The 15,385-nt window shown below is 35.2% G+C and overlaps 1 pseudogene; it reads left to right on the plus strand.

The window, feature by feature from the left end:
• LOC127423952 (mediator of RNA polymerase II transcription subunit 27-like) overlaps positions 1 to 15,385 on the plus strand; it is a 94,709-nt pseudogene that overhangs the window by 67,045 nt on the left and 12,279 nt on the right.

Here is a 15,385-nt window from a genome sequence, read left to right on the forward strand (position 1 = left end):
TAATGAGTGTAAGTTATGGCTTTTAAGGTTGCTTTTCTTAGTTAGTGATTCAGACAATTTGTCATTAATGGCATTCGTTTTTTTCAGATTTTATTACAGCTTTTTTGTATAACAAATAGCTAATGAGTAATGAATTTCATTAAGCAGGTAATCGGAAAATAAAGTTTCCAGATGTTCTTGTGAATGTGTGGTATGTAACAATACGTTTTGTGTGTGCATAAAGCAGATGGGCAGCAATTTAACCATTATTTATTTTGTAGCCTCCATAAGTCTGTTAAATTTTGTGGTGGAAAAAAGACCAAATGTTGTGCACCTTCAGCTAGTGATCAGTGATCGGTTTATTGCAGCAACACTCAGCAGGACTCTCAGAAAAAGAAAAAGAAAGACCAAAAGGCAGATTCACTCAGTTAGAAAGACTCTTTTAAACACTTTTATTGTATGTTAATTTATTTTATTTTATAAGAGAATCTTATCTCTTAGGGTTTCTAACACATTTATTTTATTTTAATTCGTAAAATATGCCTTCATTTTTTTTTTTTTTTGACAATCTTATCTGAAACTTTTTTTTATCACATTTATTTACATTTTTATTTTACTTCATTTATTTCATTTTATTGACTAAAGATAATCATAACTGGAAAATGTTATGTAATTGTTATAATTTTATATTTTTCTTTATTTTATTTTATTTATTGTATATTTATTTCAAACATTTGTATTTTAATTTATTTTATTGACTCTTATCAGAGGATCTTATTGAAAACTTTTTCCAACCCTTATTTTAATTTTTAATTTTACTTTATTTAATTTTATTTTATTTTCTTTTATTTTATTTCATTGACTCTATAAGAGAAGCTTATATGAAAATTCTTGGACAATTTTATTTCATTTTAATGTTTTGCTTTATTTTATTTACCCTTTAAGTGAATCTTATCAAACTTCTAACACTTTTATTTTATTTCAATATATTTTATTTCATTTTATTGGCTATAAGAGAATCTTATCTAAAACCTTTTTTTCTATCACATTTATTTCATAATTGTTTTTTATTTTGCTATATTTACTTTTTTATTTTATTTACTCTATAAGAGAATATTGTCAAACATTTTCTTACATTATATACATATATATATATTTGATTTATCTAAGAGAATCTCATCCAGGTAACTTGCAATAAATGTCACACAGTTGATTACAGTTTTTTTAGGTTTAATTGCTACATACATTTCTACCACCATGTTTGTTTGTTTTTTGTACATTAGGATAAATTATGTAAAGGAGTGGGCTGTTTAGAGGATTTTTTCATATTTTGTTTTTTAGAGCTATAGATGCATTATTCATATATTTATGACTCCTGTTGATCCATTTCTCAGTAACTGTGTAACTGTTTTTCAGTAACTGTTCGTACAAGTGCTTTGCTGCATACTTAACTGATTCTGACATGGGCATTCTGCTTTATTGCTGGACACTTTGTTCATGATTCATAAAACTCATGAAGACATTTGATGTGTATCCTCAGGGATTCTGCTTTAGAATATGTGTAGGGAAAAAATAATCTGAAATCCATGCGGGATAAATCTAAATGTAATATCATCTGGAGCCTATCTACTTGCCAAAAACTACAAACAAATATTTAGCCTGGAGAACATCGGTTTCAGATGAACTTGTCCGAAGATTTCTCCAAAGAGAATGAGGAGCTATTCTTATTCTGCAACCAAACTATACTTTAAATATTAATATCTGCCAAGGACAAAGAAAGTACCACATATCAGCTTTATTTATCTGAACCAAGTGTTTGCATTTATATTACAACAAAAAATATGTAAGGGATATGTAAGTTGATCATTATTGCTTTATCATAATCATTAATCGTGTCATTCTAATGACTTCAAAGTGTTCCTTCCTTACTTATTTTTGGCTTTTTGTCACTCTTATTCAAAAAAGTTAAGAGAAGAAAACTTATTGGATCTGGATAATTTCTGTCCAAAATTTGAAAAAGTTGCAAGCCGAATTCAAACTCATGTTGTACCTCAGTGTGTCAGAGTACATGCATTACCTGTTAGGCCATGGGTCTGACACTACTTTGTGTTTTTTTCACCCTAAAGGGGTTTATTTTGCGATTTAATGAAGGGCTAACTGTATATTATCTAGTTTATTACATGGGTACTTACCAATAAATAAATAAATGGACCTCGAATTGAAATTATTTTATTATGTGAGAAGAAAGAGACCATGGAGTGAGGTAAGAGACATGAAACTAACATGGCTACATAGGAAATTGGTTGCCAGTGTCAATGGTCAATTATACAATTAAGTGGTCCTTATTCACAAATATTTGAATACAGAATGTCACGATTGACCAATCAGAATCAATAATTGCTGGATATTTGGAAGGCAGCAGTTATAAGTGAGCAAAAACAACATAAAGGCATTCGTCTTTCTCACGTCCACCCTCTAAGTTGCCTCAGTGGCATGAAAAATTATATTTCAATTTACATTTGGGAGAACTATGACTTTAAAGGCTGTCAGGGGTAATGGATTCAGGCTGAGTACTAACGTCGCTGCTAGCGCGGAGCAGCTCCGGGCAGAGGCCAGGCATTCAGCTACTCTCACAGACATGAATTTAATAAGCAAACCTTAAAGCAGGAAAAAACATGTGTTGTGAGGACTCACAGGGTATGAACGGGTGTGAATGCATATTTCTACTGCATCTTGACATGATTGATCATGGCTGTGGATGTGTGATAGTGTGTAGTGAACCAGACGCTAGATATTTGAATGCTTTTGTTTACATGTAGGGTGACTGAAGAAGCAATCACTGATTTTAAGTAAAATGGAGATAAAAAATAACTCTAAATAGTGGTGGATCTCTCTTCAGGATTATGGGTAGTGAAGAATTTCACTTGGATTTTGAATAACCGTGATAGACATGATAATTCAACTTTTTAGCGGTCTACACATTTCTACTGGTATATTATCCACCCTGACGCAGAGCCCTGAAGCTGCTTGATGGTCTCATTATAAAACCTTATCATGTCAACAAGGTACGGGTCATACTTGGGATTCAGTAAAATTTCATTTTAATATGACATTTTAATATGGTGGTTTACTAAAATTAAATGTTAAAAGCTTTTTACAAGATGTAATGTCCATTACGATGAATTAAAAGAATTATTGCATTAAAATAATATTTAGCATAAAAGAATGACTTCTCTCTATCTTATACCAAGCATTTTGTCATGTCCCCAAGGCACTTCACTGAATTTTTCCTGGAGAATAAAAAAAAAAAAAAAATGTGCACCCTATATATCATTTTTGTCATTTATGTAATTTATTTTTGTTCCTTTGTTGAGAAAAATATTTCGCCAAAAAAGGTGCATGATTTTTTTATTAAAACCAGGCTATAAAGTTTTGTCCCTCAGTCTGAACTCAACCGTCACACCAACACTTTTCAGCCCATAAAAATTTAGGTACCACCCATATGTGACTTTTTTAATTAGAAGTGACATCATTCAGTTTTCTTCAACAGCATAGTGCAGAATAGGCAAGAAACATCATAATTTGCATTTAAAATTGAAGTGAATTATAGTCAGGTCAGGGTATCGTCAAGCTTAACAATTCAACCCTGTCACATGAAATTAAGATATTAAATTAGTAATTTTCAAAATTATATTTTAATCTATAATATAGTATTTATTCATTTAATGCCATGCCATGTGGTCTTCTGTCCTGCACCACATGAAGAATAGAGGCCATTTTGAATAATAAAAAAACCCCACTAGATTTATGAATATTGTAACAAAAATATGGAATAGTTCATATATATTATACATTACAAATTCTATATATTCATTTGAATGAAACATGTTGTTAAATTATGTGGGTTTAAGTATCATAGTGATGGGAGAGTTGTGAAGGGGTTGAGACGAGAGTGACAATATTGGATAATTAAAATGGGAACACAATTAAAACTCAATGTATTATTTGCTAAGCACAGCTTGACATTTTAAGGGCTAGTACAAAAAAAAAAAAAAAATCGGGGTTTTAGTTAAAAATCTTGATTTAAACATTTTTCAAAAAATAATGAGACCACAGACACAATTTGCCTATTAGCTTCATTATATAAAAATGAAAAAACTGTCATAAATGTTATATTTGTAGTCATTAAATTGGTATGAAGGACACATGAGCAGTAGGTAGATGTTTATTTTAAAACCAGCATTGTGCAGAATCTCAGCACTTCCATTATATGCCATGACAAGGTTGAGAAAAAGAGTTTCAAAATCAAATAAAAATATTAAATGACAAAAAGGGCTTTGATGCCTGAGGTGGGAAAATATCATTTGTTGGATGATGTGCCTAGTGTTGTGGAGTATTCAGACAATTAATCAATTGTAGTTAGAAAAATAAAATAAATCCAAGTTGAAATGTTACTGAATCACTGGAATGATTTAAGACATCCTTCATTTTTCATAACACTGTCTGTCATTTTGACAGATAACAACAAGCAAGAAACTCCACTTAAACCATCTTAAACCATACATGGTATATCTGCTTAAGCGACTACATGCGTGTTAGAGAGAGAGTGAGCCATGCAAGAGTGAGAAAACAACGCTTTTGCTATGGTCTTTTGTATGGCTCTTTTAAGTTACATTAATTTGAAACTTCAGAAAGAATGTGACTTAGTTCTATGGAACTGTAATGCGCTCAACAAATCTAGAACTACTTTATAACTGTTTATAACTTTATCAATCAACACCTTGCAACTTTTGTCACCCAATCAGAATAACGAATTCAACAATTCTGTAGAATAAGAATATTATATATCGAAATATATCGTAGTACTGCAGTATTACATTTGATACCATCACTGTACCACGGTACCACCACAGTATTTTGTTTAAAAGGAAACTTTGCAACTTACTTGGAAACCATTTTGTCTTGGAAACCAATGTCTGAGTAAGTTTGTCTCAGTTTCTCAGTTTGAGACCAAATCTTTCCCAGCTTGACAAAAAACTGTTTTCCAATTACTAGACCTGGGAGTTTATGGCAGTGACATTTCCTTCAGCAGATATGTTTTGTTTACAATGGGCTGTGCCACCCCAAAAACAAATAATTTCCTATTCATGTATTTATTCATGTATTCATAAAGCCTCAGATTTTATCGCTGGACTTTAGCTGAGCTGTTTGCGTTTCTACATTGACTGCAAGACAATCCATCAGTTCTAATGCTTTTGAAGTCTCATTGTGATTCATTTTTTTCTTTCGTCTTTGTTATGAGACTACCTTTAACAAGGGTGTTTCTTCAACTATGGCCACTTTTGGTTCTGTGGACTTTTAGAAATGAATCTCCTTTAAAACAAAAATGTAAACTCACTATTTTATTTTATTTATTACAAAAAATAGTAGAAACCTATCCACCATGGATAGTTGAACTACCAGTGGCAAAGCTTCCACAATCATAGCAACACACAAGCCACCACAGCACGGCAAACTGACAGACTAGTCATGTGGCCCACACTCAATCATTTCAGGAGGTAGCATATGATCGAGAACTGCTGGTACAAAAGGGGGGGGGGGGGGTCTAGCTGCACTGAAGGCACTGGCGAATAACAAGGCTCCAGGAATTGACGGAAAACCAACTGAGTTGCCTCAACAAACGGATGCAATGGAGGAAGCACTTATTTGTCCATGTCAAGAAGTCTAAATACAACTAACTGGCCAACCGACTGGAAGAGTTCCATATTCGTGTCCATTCCATAAAGAGGCGATCAAACAGAATGTGGAAATTATTGAACAATATCTTTAATGTCACATGCTAACACAATTTTGCTGAAGATAATTTAAAAGCGACTGTGGCCTTTAATAGACAGGGAACCACCAGAAGTTCAAGCCAGAGTCAGAAGAGAACGTGGAATGAGGATTATCATTGCTGATGTCAAGTGGATCTTGGCCGTAAGCAAAGAATTTCAGAAATAACTTTACCTTTGTTTTATCAACTACACAAAGGCATTTGACTGTGTGACTCACAGAAAAGTATGGATAACATTACAAAGAATGGGAATTCCAGAACACTTAATTGTGCTCATGGTGAACCTGTACATGAACCAAGAGGCAATCGTTTGAAAAGAACAAGGAGATATTCCATGGTTCAAAATTGGAAAAGGTGTGCAGGAGGGTTGTATCCTTTCACCTTACTTATTCAGTCTGTATGCTGAACAAATAACCTAAGAAGCTGGACTATACAAAGAAGAACGCAGCATCAGGATTGGAGGAAGAGTCATTAACAACCTGTGATATGCAGACAACACAACCTTGCTTGTTGAAAATGAAGACGACAGGAAGCACTCATTGATGAAGATCAAAGACTATCGCCACCAGTATGGACTATACCTGAATGTGAAGAAGATGAAAATCCTCACAACTGGACCAATAAATGGGAAAAAAAATTTTTTTGTTGTCAATGGGGCTGGGCGATATGGTCAAAAATATAATTATAACATGATTTTTTTTTCAGTATTGTTCGATATCGTTAATAATCACAATATACATTTCATACTACGAAAGGGGGAGGAAATGCATTCCAAATATTTGTTAGACCTCAAAAATGAATGTAAACATAACTTGTTTGTTTGCAAGTAAACCCCAGATGGTGAACTACCTTTAAAGTAGACTCAGTTTAGGATTTAAACCTACATAAGGTGTGTTACCTCTTTTCAATTAAATTTTGCCATTTTCATCGTACGTTTGACTCTACTGAAATACTTTTTTGTGACGCTCCACAGTCCAGCTCAGTAGGTGGTGTTAATCCACCATAAAATGGATTGCCAACCTCCAATAAACATCACAAGAAGAAGAAACACTTTCTTGGCTGTGACAGCACTATGGATCATGAAAAATTGTTTAACTAAATAGTACATAAACGACAATGGTGTTGATGTCTGAGTTGTTGTGTTCAATCGATAGCAGTATATTGCATTGTCAGTGCTGTCTTGTTCACTACACAATGATAACAAATTAGCCAGATAGCCAGCTACCGGCTAGCAGCCTCATTGACTGTTTCCATGACAGCAGGGCGAGGTAGCCGCTAGCCTGCTAATACTTCCTAACAGGCTGATTTCAAGACTGTGAGTTAGCTTGTTGTGTGTATAACTGCCGAACTGCTAGCGTTTTTAGCGAGACGTACCTGATCCGATCGTCTAGATGAAGAACATAGGCTAAATATCAGAAATTACTAAAAATTTTATCATCAATATCAAAAATTATTAAATTTTTTCGATAAACATCTATATAGTTTTATTGCCCAGACCTAACTGTCAATAATTTCATTTTACTTGGATCAACAATTAACTTCCACAGAAGCAGCAGTCAGGAAATTAAACGAAGGATTGCATTAGGCAAATCTACCGCAAAAGACATATTCAAAGTTTTAAAGCAAAGATGTTACTTTAAAGATGAGGGTGCTTCTGACCCAAGCCCTGATCTTTTCAGTCGCCTCATATGCTTGCAAAAGTTGAACAATGAACAAGGAAGACAGAAGAAGAAATTGTGCATTCGAATTGTGGTGTTGGCAAAGAACACTGAACACCTGTAGACTGCCAGAAGAACGAACAATCAGTCTTAGAAGAAACTCAACCAGAATGTTCCTTAGAAGCAAGGATGGCAAGACTTTGACTCTCATACATTAGGCACGTCATCAGGAAAGATAGATTGCTAGAAAAGGGCATCATGTTTGGTAAATTCGAGGGTCAGCTAAAATGAGGGAAACCCTCAATGTGATGGATTGACCCAATAGCCGGAACAATGAATGCAAACATTACAGTGATCATAAGGATGGTGCAGAACCAGGCAACATTTCTTTCCGTTCCTCATAGGGTTGTAGATGACTCAACAGCAATTAACAACATAAAATATGTTTACACACATTTTACAGAATTACAACTTGATGGGAAATGACGCACATTGAAAGTATTTTGTTCACAAGTGATTTTTGTCTTCATTCTTCATCACATTTGTCATATTTTATTTTGAAAAAACTTTATTAGGGAAAAAATACACCATAACAGAGGGTCGTAATTTGTGCAAAAGTTTATTTTCACACTATAAATATTTAAATATTTATTTGACTCTGTTTAGATTATCATAGTTTAAAAATGTGATTTGAATACATAAATATGTAAAAATATTCTGTGCTCATGGTAGATTTCTTTTGCTGCATAAAATTACTAAAAGGCATATTAGTGTTTCAAAGACAGTTTTAATGATGCAGTCATGTAACAAAAATATATATTTTTTATTTTAATACAAAAAACACAAAAGAGTCTACAATTGACAAAACACCCACAAACATAAAGACTGCATCCAGATCTGTAAAAGTAAAATCCCTTTTGTTAACTGCATTCCCCCATTGCATTATTGGTTTGGCATTTATAAAAATGGAGTACTGAGGAACCTTAAAACTCTCCCCTGAATCTCAAATGAACTGACATTTTAGTTCTTCTATTCCTTAGTGAGCACAGTTTTTATATAAATTTTTTGTCAAACATTGTCACACAGGTGTTATTTTAGCTGAACTTTATCACGCTGGTCTGCATCGTCCTCCTGGTTTTCAGAATACCTGAGTACGTTCCCCCGTCACAGTCAGTGGTTGGGTCAAACCCATCGGGCTCTGAAAACTTCAATGGGGCCACAAAGAATGTTGTCACTACCGTGCCGCCCATTCAGGCCTGGCACACCCTTATACAGCATTCATTTGCTCTCTCCCACTCACTGTGCTGACACATAAATTATTCAGGAAGTAGGACTAAGCCGAAAAGCTAAGTTGTTTTGTTCGTGGGACGGTGTTGATGTTTGAACAGCTTTGACAAATAAAACAGGGGCTGGATTTAGAGATCTCACACCTCTCTCTCCTCTTCTTGTCTGTGCTGTACTCTCTCTTTCTCTCTCCCAGGTGTGCTTACTAAGAAAGCAAAGTGAATCTGAGAATTTTAAGTATATTGTAATGGGATTTCCTCCTTTGCTTTAGATTAAACCCATTTAAAACCTAACGACTCAACCAAAACCCCTCCTGACAGCAGCTGTTTCAGGCTGGGCTTTGAATGTTTTTTTGGCATGAGAATAAACAATTTCTCAGAAGTGAAGAACTTTGAATTTCACTGTATATTTTAGGGGTTGAAAATCCTTTTGTTTTGTTTTTCACATTGAGTAGTAATTTTTGGTGTAAATGACTATTGTTTGTTCTGAAAAATTATAGTTTAAAAAAATTGATAAAAAAAATTACAGAATCAACCTGTTATCCATGTACACTGATCAGCCACAACATTAAAACCACTGACAGGTGAAGTGAATAACATTGATTATATAATTACAATGGCACCTGTCAAGGGGTGGGATATATTAGGCAGCAAGTGAACAGTCAGTTCTTGAATTTCATGTGTTGGAAGCACAAATTGCTGAAAAACATAATGCTGGCCATGATAGAAAGTTGTCAGAATACACAGTGCATCACAGCTTGCTGCGTATGGGGCTGCGTAACTGCAGACCGGTCAGAGTGCCCATGCTGACCCCTGTCCACCGCCAAAAGTGCCTACAATGGGCATGTGAGCGTCAGAACTGGACCATGGAGCAATGGAAGAAGGTAGCCTGGTCTGAAGAATCACGTTTTCTTTTACAACCCCAATTCCAAAAAAGTTGAGACAGTATGAAAAATGCTAATAAAACAAAAAGGAGTGATTTGTAAATTATATTTACCCTTTGCTATGTTGAAAGCAAAGCAGTACAACTACACATTATATGATGTTCTACCTTGTGAATTTCATAGTTGTTTTGAAAATGTACAGTAATTTCAAATCAGATGATTGCAACACGCTCCAAAAAAATTGAGACGGGACAATTTAAGACTAATAACAATTTGACTAGTTGAAATAACAAGGCGATGTGAAACAGAAGATGTTAAACAGGTGAGGCAATTGTGTCATAATACTGTATACTGTATAAGGAGCCTCCAAAAACAGCCTAGTCCTTCAAGAGCAAGGATCGTTTAAGACTTGTCAATTTGCCAACCGATGCTTCAGCAAATTATCCAGCACTTTGAGAAGAATGTTACCCAAAGATAAATTGGAAGGATTTTGGGAATCTCACCCTCTACAGTGCACAATATAGTTAAAAGATTCAAGGAATCTGATCAAATCTTGGTGTGTAAAAGGCAAGACGAAAACCACTTATCTCTGATCCCTCAGACATCACTGTCTGAAAAAACGTCATTCATCTGTAATGGATATCATTGTCAATGAATTATCAACATTGTTAGTCAACACCACTCGCCGCTGCATCCATAGATGCAAGTTAAGACTTTACTATGCAAAGCAGAAGCCCTACATCAACACTGTCCAGAAGCGCTGCCAACTTCTCTGGGATCATTCTCATCTTAGATGGAAATTAGAACAGTGGAACTGTGTTTTTTGGTCTGAAGAGTCAACAATTCAAAAAGTTTTTGAAAAACAAAGCCTTCGTGTTATCCAGGCCAAAGAGGAAAAGGACCATCCAAGCTCTTATTAGCGTCAGGTCCAAAAGCCAGTGTCTGTAAAATGGCATGGGTAACTCGCACATCTGTGAGAACACCATGAATGCAGACATATATGAAACATTTTGGAGCAACATATACTGCCATCCAGCACTGTCTTTTCAGACAACATACTGCCCAGATTTCAAGTGCATAGCTGTGTAAGCAGAAAGTGCGGGTACTAGATTGGCCTGCCTTCAGTCCTGACCTGTCTCCAATTGAGAATGTGTGGCGCATTATGAAGCACACCATACGGCAACGAAGACCCCGTGCAATTGTGCAGCTAAAGACCTACATAATGGATGAATGGGGGAAAATTCCACTTTCTAAACTTAAAAAACTTGTGTCTTCAGTGCCCAAATGCTTCGTAAGTGTTATTAGAAGAAATGGTGTTTCACAGTGGTAAACACTTGACTGTCCCAACTTTTTTGGAGCATGTTGCAATCATCTGATTTGAAATTACAGTAAAAAAAATTTAAACAATGAAATTCAAAGAGTAAAACATATAATGTGTAGTTGTAGTGCTTTCAATATAGCAAAGAGTGAATATAATTTACAAATCACTCATTTTACTTTTAAATAGCATTTTTCATACTGTCCCAACTTTTTTGGAATTGGGGTTGTAGATCATGTGGACGGCCGGGTGCTTGTGTGTCATTTACCTGGGGAACAGATGGCAGCAGGATGCACTATGGGAAAAAGGCAGGCCAGCAGAGGCAGTGTGATACTCTGGTCAATGTTCTGCTGGGAAACCTTGGGTCCTGGCATTCATGTGGATGTTACTTTGACACGTACCACCTACCTAAAGATTGTTGCAGACCACGTACACCCCTTCATGGCAACAGTATTCCCTGTTGGCTGTGGCCTCTTTCAGCAGGATTATGCACACTGTCACACTGCAAAAATTGTTCAGGAATGGTTTGAGGAACATGACAAACAGTTCAAGTTGTCGACTTGGTCTCCAAATTCCCCAGATCTCAATCCAATTGAGTATCTATAGGATGTGCTGGACAAACAAGTCCAATCCATGGAGGCCCCACCTCACAACTTACAGGACTTAAAGGATCTGCTGCTAACGTCTTGGTGCCAGATACTACAGGACACCTTCAGAGGTCTTGTGGAGTCCATGCCTCGATGGGTCAGAGCTGTTTTGGCAGCACGAGGGGGACCTACACGATATTAGGCAAGTGGTTTTAATGTTGTGGCTGTATATTTATTGTCGTACACTGTTGGCAGACAAATAAATTTTCACAAGTATACAAATTCTGCTTTTCAAGAAATGTAAATGGCAAAAAGGCCATGACTAAGTGCCCTTAGTTGAAAAAGCACCCAAATATTGCCCACTCACCTACAGTATCTTTTGTGAAATGATAACCTCTCTATATTTCTTTCTGTCCAGGTCACACTGGGAAAGGTTTTGAAAGCTATTGTGGTAATGAGGAGCCTTTTCATCGACCACACGATTGTCAGAGGTTTCCATGAGAACGTATACTCGGATGGCAAGGTAAAACATGAGTTAACATGTCATGTCATTACATGTCTAAGTATAGTTTAAGACCCATCATTGTCTTTTTATCTCAGTTGAACCTTAAAATTCAGCGCAAGTACCTCTGGCTTAGGTAAGGCTGTGCAATCCCTGGATTTTTTGCTATTGATAAAGTCTCTGTGCAGTGTTTTAATAATTCACATAACGTGTTCGGCTCCCTCTTGAACATGAAAAGCATCGTATGTATAAGACATCCTCTATCCTCACATCCCCCGTGTCAGGTTGAGCACAGTCCTCTCATTGGTTCTGAAACGATCTGTACGTCTCTCCGAAAGCCGCAGCGTTTGAACACACTTTGGTGACACTAATATGAGGTGGCCATCAAAGCTTTTGAGGCGCTTGATCACAGTAAATTATGGCAGCAAATGTGAATGTTCTGAACTGCTTGCCAGGCCAAAGCTTTGTGCTGTGCGCCGCTGGGCCTCTGCGTCCAAACGTGTGTGGTGAGCAATTGCAAATTAACCTCCGTTACATCGCGAGAATGCACAGTTGCAACATACTCGCACCAGGATACAAGTACCTCAGTCCAAACCGCTCTCAAAAAAAAAAAAGGGGGGGAGACATTTTCAGAATGGAGTACTAGTGTACTGCATACTGTACAGTTTACAATGTATACTGCATGTAATTCTGCCTTCATGTGCTATTGGAATTATCCTACTTCCCACTTCTGAAGTGGTAATTACGAGTACATCGTTTTCAAGTGCTTTGTTGTCAGAAAGAACATTAAACATGCACGATGCCAGGCACATTCATACATATGTGTTTAGGAACTTTTATTTTGACACCATGATACATATTACTCAGTTACCTTGCTGAAGATAACGGAATTTTGGTCGAATTCAAGCTATTTTCACAGTGTAAAAATCTACAATATGCATAGAATGTTTGTTGATATGCAGAAATGAATATGACCAATACGGTAAGCGCTAACAATTTGCTGTATTTAGAAAAATGAACAAACCCTGTCATTCACTACAGAAACTGTACTCTTCTCCGCCATGTTGAAAGTTTAGGACCCCTACCATCTCGGAAACACAGGTATCAGAATTATCTCTGAGTTTCCCAGTCGTAATTGCGACTTGAGTGGTCGTTCATGTGCAACTTCCAAGCGGGAAACGATAATTCTGATAGCACGTGCAGGCAGCTTTGTTTAAGGTTCGTACAAGGTCCTTAAAGTACTTGAATTCAGCTTTTAGAAATTTAAGGACTGGAATACCAAGTTGTGATGAACCCTGGGGTAATGTGAAAATTTCATACACTAGTACAGTATGCTATATTGCTGTCAAATGAACCTCATTGTTGCATGTTAAATTTAGCTGTTCTACTATCATGTCAGTAATAAAAGCTGTTATTAAAGCAATATGCCATGAGAGGCCATGTTGCACTGAAAAAAAAAACTTTAAACCTCTGTTGATCTTTAGAGAAAAAACGTAACCACCCATTAAATCCAGGGATGGCAAGTTAACAAACATTTATTAAATCTAATTTATTTAATATTTATGATTGCTGAGCTTTAAAATGAGCCTTTTGTGGATATTAAAAAAACATACTGTTCAGCCTTTGATTGAGCAGAAATTTATTTGAAGACTGTTATGCAAACAGCCATAAATGAACACTAATGAATTCTGCCCAATCAGCCTTTTTTTTTCAGTTGCACTTTTCAGTATGAATTTATTAGTATTTAAATATTAATAACATTGAATATTGTCTGTATTTTTTATATAATAAACATTGCATATTCATATATGTTTATATACTCATATATAAACATACCATATGAATCAAATTTTAAGAACTGAACTGTTTGAATATAATGTAATTAATGATCTGTTAAGCTTTTTATTCAGATAGTTCCAGTCCTGGATGCTGATTGGTCAATGCAGAGTTCTAACTGTGTAGATAGTTTGCCATAGAGGCAAACTATTATGTTATGTCAGAGACTATACCTCTTAGTGGAATAATATGAAGCTAAATTGGTTGCAAAACTCGAGAGCTTGTAGATTTGAATTTGAGAACTTGTACAATAAATATTTGTATTCGTAAGTTGAAATTTACACTCACAGCAACGATGTGAATACTTGTAAAATAAAAATCTGAAGTTGAATGTTGCAATCTGCACTCACAGACAATAATCAAAAACCTGTGTTTTGAAATCAAAGTTGTATACAAATAGTCACAAATGTGTAAAATGACATTTACATAAATACAATGACAGACACAAACTTGTATTACATATTTACTTTTGTACTTTTAATTCATGTTCGCAGTACAACCACAAATTGCCAATTAAAACTTCTCAAATCTTCCCACCTTGACTTTTGCGATAAACCTGTATTTAACAGAGGTTAGGTACCAATAGGTATATGAGTGAAGAAAGAATCTCAATTATCACCAGAGAACTGTTCCTAAAAAATTTATCTTTTCCAGATAAAGTGAGATGAATTATTGATGACAACAGAGACAAAGTCTGGTATCATGTTGATGCTTAAGTGTTTGGACGGAAACATTTTTGATTGTTTTGAAGTGTAAAACCTGTGTGTTATTCTTTCTGAAAAATTCTCCTCATTTTCACATGAATGGGTAACTATATTTAATCACGCTTGCTGACTATCTATAGAAGATTAAAAATTATGCCTTTATTATTTCATTATTACTATTTCAGTTAGTCATTTCCCTTACATGTATTTCTACTTCAATGCTGTAATATTGCATTGTTAAATCTAAATAAGTCATACTGTACTTGCTTAGATGAATTGTAATGGTACTGTAATTATTGTAAGAAATCCACTTGTGAAATAAAGATAATATTGTGCTCAGTGTTCATTCTTGTTGAAATGAGACTCTGTTTGTATATTTATACATGCAGAATAAAACTAAGGTAATTTTAAATGTCTTTTACATGACAGTAATTAATTTCTTAGTTCTGGTTAAAAGTCTGTTTAAACAGTTTTATCAACCCGTCCATGCTGATCAGTCCTTAAAATCAAGCAGTAAGAAAGTACACCTTGACGCCTTAAGAATAAGATATATGATTTAGAACTTATTAAAATACATAATTGCCTGACCCCGATGACTTGCTTTAATCATGATTATTTGAGATAACCGTGGTCACGTGCACTTTTAATTTAAATCACATATTGGCATCTAAATAAGGAAAATTAGCGAATACTAAAAACACCAGAAAATGCACATTTCTATATCTCTAGTTTGGATGCAATGGGAGAATAGATTCAGCCATCAAGCTAGTACTATGATCCGTTTTGATTGGTCTGGCATCA

This window comes from Myxocyprinus asiaticus, chromosome 33, assembly GCF_019703515.2.
Source record: "Myxocyprinus asiaticus isolate MX2 ecotype Aquarium Trade chromosome 33, UBuf_Myxa_2, whole genome shotgun sequence".
Lineage (NCBI taxonomy): Eukaryota > Metazoa > Chordata > Actinopteri > Cypriniformes > Catostomidae > Myxocyprinus > Myxocyprinus asiaticus.